Here is a 6,000-nt window from a genome sequence, read left to right as displayed (position 1 = left end):
ACTTCTTTCTACATTCCATTGAATAACCATAAAACCACCAGGAAATAACCGTTTTTAATCAAAACTAATGTCTACTCTCTAATCCTATTAATTAAAGCCTAAAGTAATTCACAAATAGAAATAGGAAATAATTATTTTTCACTGCTACAGCAAATAAAATGACCATTCAAAGTATTACCAAGCTAATTATTTTTTCATTTTTCTTTCCTTTTTTTTTACAAATATTTGAAAGGGAAAAGAAGAAAAAAGGATGGGAATTCAAAGTTAGAGGACTGCATTTTATCAACATTTTATCTCACACCAGAGGAGTCGCTAGAGATCAGGAAAAGTCACTTGCTTTGTGGTCTGGATTGAGACTATTGACTGAATGAAGCTCTCTGGTTCCTTCTCTCACCTCTCTCAGATCACTCAGACTGGAGGGTGGTTGAATCTCTTGATACTTCACTTCAAATTCGGAACTAGGTGAAACAAAGCAGAAGCAAACTAAAAATCTTGATGTAACTTTACAACAAATTAGATGAACAGAGCATGTGGTACAGATAAAAACATTTGTTGGTAACCTCCAGGGAAGGAGTCTTCACAAGACTTGATCTGCCAATCAGAGGCAGACTCTACATTCACCAAAAGATGCCGCCCATCTTTTGGTGCTAATCAATGTTTCCGAGGTCAAAACTGAAATTAACCTATTGCCAAGCAAGCACTGACATTGAACCACCAATGAAACCAGTTTGTCAGAAAAATATCCTCAGTACCAAGACATACTTCACATTAGACATTTAAAGTGATGGACATCTTAAACATAATGACAGCAGCCACAATTACTGTGTCCATGAAAGATGACTTGCCGTTTTCTGCTCCATTTCTTGTCCATAAGGAAGAAGTTAAAGAATATATCATGATGAGTAACTCAATGAATGACAATAAAGACAGAAACAAAAATAATTTCACCGTCTTCATCATGAAGCTAATTATTCTGTGCAAAATCAATTTAGCACATGCACCTTTTGTTAGCCTGGGTTGTCGGTATCAGCTTACATCTTAGCTCCTTGCCTTTTTCTTTCCAGAGCATCAGTCCTTTTCAGCAGAGAGCCATTTGGGAAATGATGACCAAAATGATATAGTGGAGGAAAATGGCCATTTATAGAACCTCAGACCTTAGAGTGCTTGAATGGATGAGCAGTTACAGATATTCATTTTTCTTCATCTTAGGTCCTGATGATTACTCCCCTCTCAGAGGTCACACGTTTGAGAATTGATTCTCTTAAAAGGCTTTCCAAGTCAACATGCATCCTGCCGGAAGGTGTTCAGATGTCACTGAGACAGGGAAAACGATTGTGTGCGACAGAACCTCATGGATTTCTGACAGCCTATAATTATGTCTACATTGGTCTTTCAGCGAGGAAGCAAACTGTACGTCTTCTGCGGGGAGCATGAGAGGCTTTTGCAAATGAATAGCAGAAGGGAACTAACAAACAAGCAGTCGTGGCTGACCTTTTGACACCCACAGAAATCCCAGGGAGATATTGTTCATTAGTCTCAGCATCAGCCGATGTGACAGTGTGATCTGAAAATAGCTTTTTAAATAATCACGCCCCCAGAAGCTTGTCTGGACTCAGATAATGAACCCACCTGAAATTACAGCTCAGAACAATAAAGAGGAACATTACAGGGAATGTCAGACTATTGATTCAAATTAGAAGTGGGAACACAGAAGGTGTTTACAGTAACAAGATTATCCAAGCTTTATAAAATGAAAGTTTTTGTTTTAAGCACATTAAATTCTGAGAAGTCGTACATTTTACATTGTCATGTTTTATGCTTCTTAGTACACCAGTATGGTTTTGCTCATGTCAGACATGATTCATTATATAAATAACCTTTTCATGACTTCCTTAAATTAAACACCCTCCTGTTTTACTCCTTTTGTTCAGGTCCCTTCAAAATGTTTTCATAGAATCACTGATCTTGTCAAAACAATTTTTTCTGCTGGTATCGACCCCAGATCTCCAATTTATCATGTGGTTTTAGTGAAGCTGTTCATCTGAATGTCAGACCTGCAAAGGTTAACTCATCAGTGCTAATCATCATGTTTTGCAAACTTATAAATCTAAAAAGTATCTGTATTTATTACATTTGTAATATCTGCAACTAAAGTGTAAAAACTGAGGCTGAGGTTGTTTTAAAATATAAAACCAGCCTCAGTCAGGAGAAAATATTGTTAATTTTGTTGTAGTTTATGTTTGAGTGTTGCATTTTACTCATGTAATCATTAATTAATAGCAGTAGCAGTTCTTGGATAATTGGCACCGTGGGTGAAATCTGCTTATATGTTGAAACCCCATTTTATTGTTTTATAAATGGGATAAAATGTGAGAAACAAAAAGACTCTGATCATGTTTTTATGTGGATTCACAAACTGAAGAAGAAATGTACAAATCTTGAATTGGGTTTAAAGACCCTGCCAGTGTAAGTGGTTTGTAGCTTCGAGTAGAAATAAATAAATGAAGTCCAGAAAAAGAATAGCCCTTTAATTAACCAAGCAGTCATATTTTTGGGCAGTTAAAGGATGGTTAAGGACCTGAAGAAACCCATGGAGAGTACCACTGAACGGTACTGTGCTTCTAAATGGCTTTAAAATGATTGTTCTTGTTTACTAAAATCAGTGTTCTCTAGATTTGTTGTAATTGCCTTTAACATTTTTTGAAGAATTGTCATACTTGCTATACATTTTTAACAAATTTTGACTCTTTGACTCAAAAAATAGTCACAAAAAATCACATTTGCTAATAAAATGTTTCCTCGAGTGCCTTCTATGCCTAAAACAAAACAAAAAAAAGACATATATATTAAACCACTTGACTGCATGAAGGGATTTTCTGAAAGCTTTGCAGGCAGGTGGTTGGCTCCAGCTGTGAATTAATGGTCCCTGGAAGCAGAAGAAGATGTTGGATCTGGAGCAAACACAGCCAGAGTCTGACCTGCTCTTTGTTACAAACCTTTTCAGGGAGAATTCCCTCTTATCTCAACACTTCCTCCTCTTTGTGTTACATGTGCAACTTTGCTGCCGCCATTCTTTTTTTTCCAGTTAATTTTAACAATTGCTTGTTTAATATTCCATTTTTTTCAGTAAATTACTGTAAATTCTGTCTTTATTGCATGCCTTGTCTTTAGGGTTAGGCATGGCTGTCAGTTCTTGATTGAAGATGTTGCATTTTGCAACTTCCCAACAGCTTTAGTTTGAGTGTGAGCAAACATGAAGCACTCTTTTCAGTCCAATTACAACATTTCGAGCTGCTTTTTGCTTCCTTCTACCCCACTTGGCACTAAAGTACACCTTGAGGAGCAATAATAGGGAATGAAAGTCAATCATAAATCATTCTGACAGCTGCACTGGTGAATTGTGTATTAACATGAATCCCACATTTCCATAACAGTACTCTGCTTCCTTCATTTTAATGTGTGTTATTGATTCGGTTAGGACCACACTAACAAGGCTAAATCACAGGTGTGTTTACCATGTTTAAATGCATGTATTACCGTCATTCTTATCATAAATACCTGAGTCAAAGCTTTGTTTGTTACCTCTTCAAGATGAAAAACATGAAGCCAGTTCATTGGATTCTCACAGGATATGAATTTCTCTGCCCACAGATGGTTTCATGAGAGTGCGCCGCTTTATGAGAGCTGGAGAGGTGGAATGATATTTCTTTGTGGGTATTCGCACAGTCAGCTGCGTTGCACACATATTTATTACTCCGGCTTTGGCTTCACACCTCCTCATAAGTGTTTTTATTACAAAGGAAAAGCTGGTTGCTTGCTAAGGGGGGACAGCTGAGTGCTGGAGTTTTTCTTTGTAGTATTCCTGCAAAAATGGGGCTTAATTAAGATGTTCACAGTGACTGTTCTCTTCATTCCACCAAAGAGTCTGTCGGTTTGTGTACGTTCCTTATTATGTCTTACACAGTCAAGTGAATTTTTCCTCTCCTTTGGCCATCATTAGCCCATGACTTATCATATTCAGCTTAATAGCCGTTGGGATGCTCTGAGCTTAGCTGACTTTTTTGTGGTAGCTCAACCTTAGGTTTGGAATAAGAAATGCCTGTGTTGTTTTGTCATTGTTTTTTCCCCATGCTCCACTCTTGCTGTCAGGAGTTGGTACACATCTTTGTCTAATTACTTTTACAGTGTTCATTAGCAGATTTGGTTAGATTGTGGGTATCACACAGTTGCCCCAATTCCTCCTAGACACGGACGTCTGGGCGATAAATCATCCCTGGCTGCCTGCTGTAATTAGTCTGACTGCTGAAGTGTTGTATTTTGCCCTCAGTGTCTGGACCAGAAATACAGTCTGTATCATTTAACCTACATAATATATGTCTTTTAATCTCATTCAGGGATATGCACAGCAAAATATCTGGCTTCTACCATCTCTGTTAGAATTACTTTATGTAGAAATGTATTTGCATTCACCATGAATGTCATATCAAAGCTGCTGTCACATTGTTTTCAACCTCGCAATAAATGCTGGTTTAATAAAAAAAAAGTAGATTTTGCACAGAAAATTCAGTTGACTTTGTGGAACATCAAGCCCTGTTCCATATTTCAAGTTTGTGGGCCAGTTTTGATGCACTTTTGATTTAAATAGTATGTGTGTATTGGGAGCATTGTGTGGAATACACAGTCTCAAATTCAGGAACATTAGTTTTGCTGGGATTTCACCATCTTGTTTTTTCAAAGGTTAATATGACTTTCTCTGAATTAAATTATGTTGTAGTCCCCTCTACTGGTCAAATATGTAAGAGGTGAATTAACCAGAAAGTAGATTCATTTTCAAGCATTTGTAATTCTGAGGTGAGTTTATCTTTATCAGGAATTGCATGAGTAAGCTAAGTGACTGAAGTAACGTTAGCTGTGGCGCCTGAATAACTGGTGATCAAATTATATATGTTATCATGTTAAATTATAACATCTGTACCGTATTTTCTGCACTATAAGGCGCACCTACAAACCTTCAATTTCCTCAAAAGTCAACAGTGCACCTTATAATCTGGTCCGCCTTATATATGGACCAATATTGAGCCACAACAGGTCTACCAACTACGGTAAGTAGCCGCTGACTTCATTTCTATCCCAGCGCGCGGTGCATGCTGGGATAGTTGTCAGAACGCTGGTTTGTTAATAAAGTTTGACTGACCTATCGACTGTCTAGAATCAGGTCTGTCTGCAGGTTCTCCACGAACATGCTGTGCGCACCGGAGTCGGACTGTTTTGTTGACATTCCGTTTAGTGCAGCTCCATCTAGTGGATGCATAGCGTAACTCCAGCCTCTACTGTAGGGTCTATTCCATGCGCCTTATAATGCGGTGCGCCTTATATATGAAAAAAAGTTTTAAAATAGGCCATTCATTGAAGGTGCGCCTTATAATCCAGTGTGCCTTATACGGTAAAATAGTGCCGGAGCATTATTTTCTTGTGTTAGATGCACAACAGTATAATTTTGTGTATTGTCACTTGTTTTTTTTTTTGCATTTTTCTTCTCTTTTTAAGAGAGGGATTTTTATGCAACATATAAAGTCAGAAATTTCAGAAACAAGCATATAGTGCACAAGTTCCACTTTACTGTAGACTCTAATTTACCCAAGATCAAAATGATGCATCCAGGCTTATGCCCTACTTTACAATATCTGGGCAAAGGTCCCTGAATAATTAAGCTTCTGGTATAATTCTGGTCGGATATTAGATCTCTTTTCTTGGCTGAAATTCTAGAGCTCATATAAATTGGTCAGTTTCCAACATTGGTTGTTCGTATGTGTGTCTCTCCTCACCTTTCACATTGAAAGGTGTGGCTGACAGTTGTGTCCCTTCAGCTGCAGCTCTTCAAACCCAATCAGGAGGAGCATAAAGACAATAGATCCCCTGAGGCAGATGCCAGATTGTTTTGCTATCTGGACAACCTTCTCTTATGTTTCTTCCTCCCCCAAGTTCTGACGGTTATCGCTG

Source organism: Poecilia mexicana, unplaced genomic scaffold (genome assembly GCF_051168715.1).
Source record: "Poecilia mexicana isolate PSO_F unplaced genomic scaffold, ASM5116871v1 scaffold_22, whole genome shotgun sequence".
Classification (NCBI taxonomy): Eukaryota; Metazoa; Chordata; class Actinopteri; order Cyprinodontiformes; family Poeciliidae; genus Poecilia; species Poecilia mexicana.
This window is presented reverse-complemented; position numbering follows the sequence as displayed.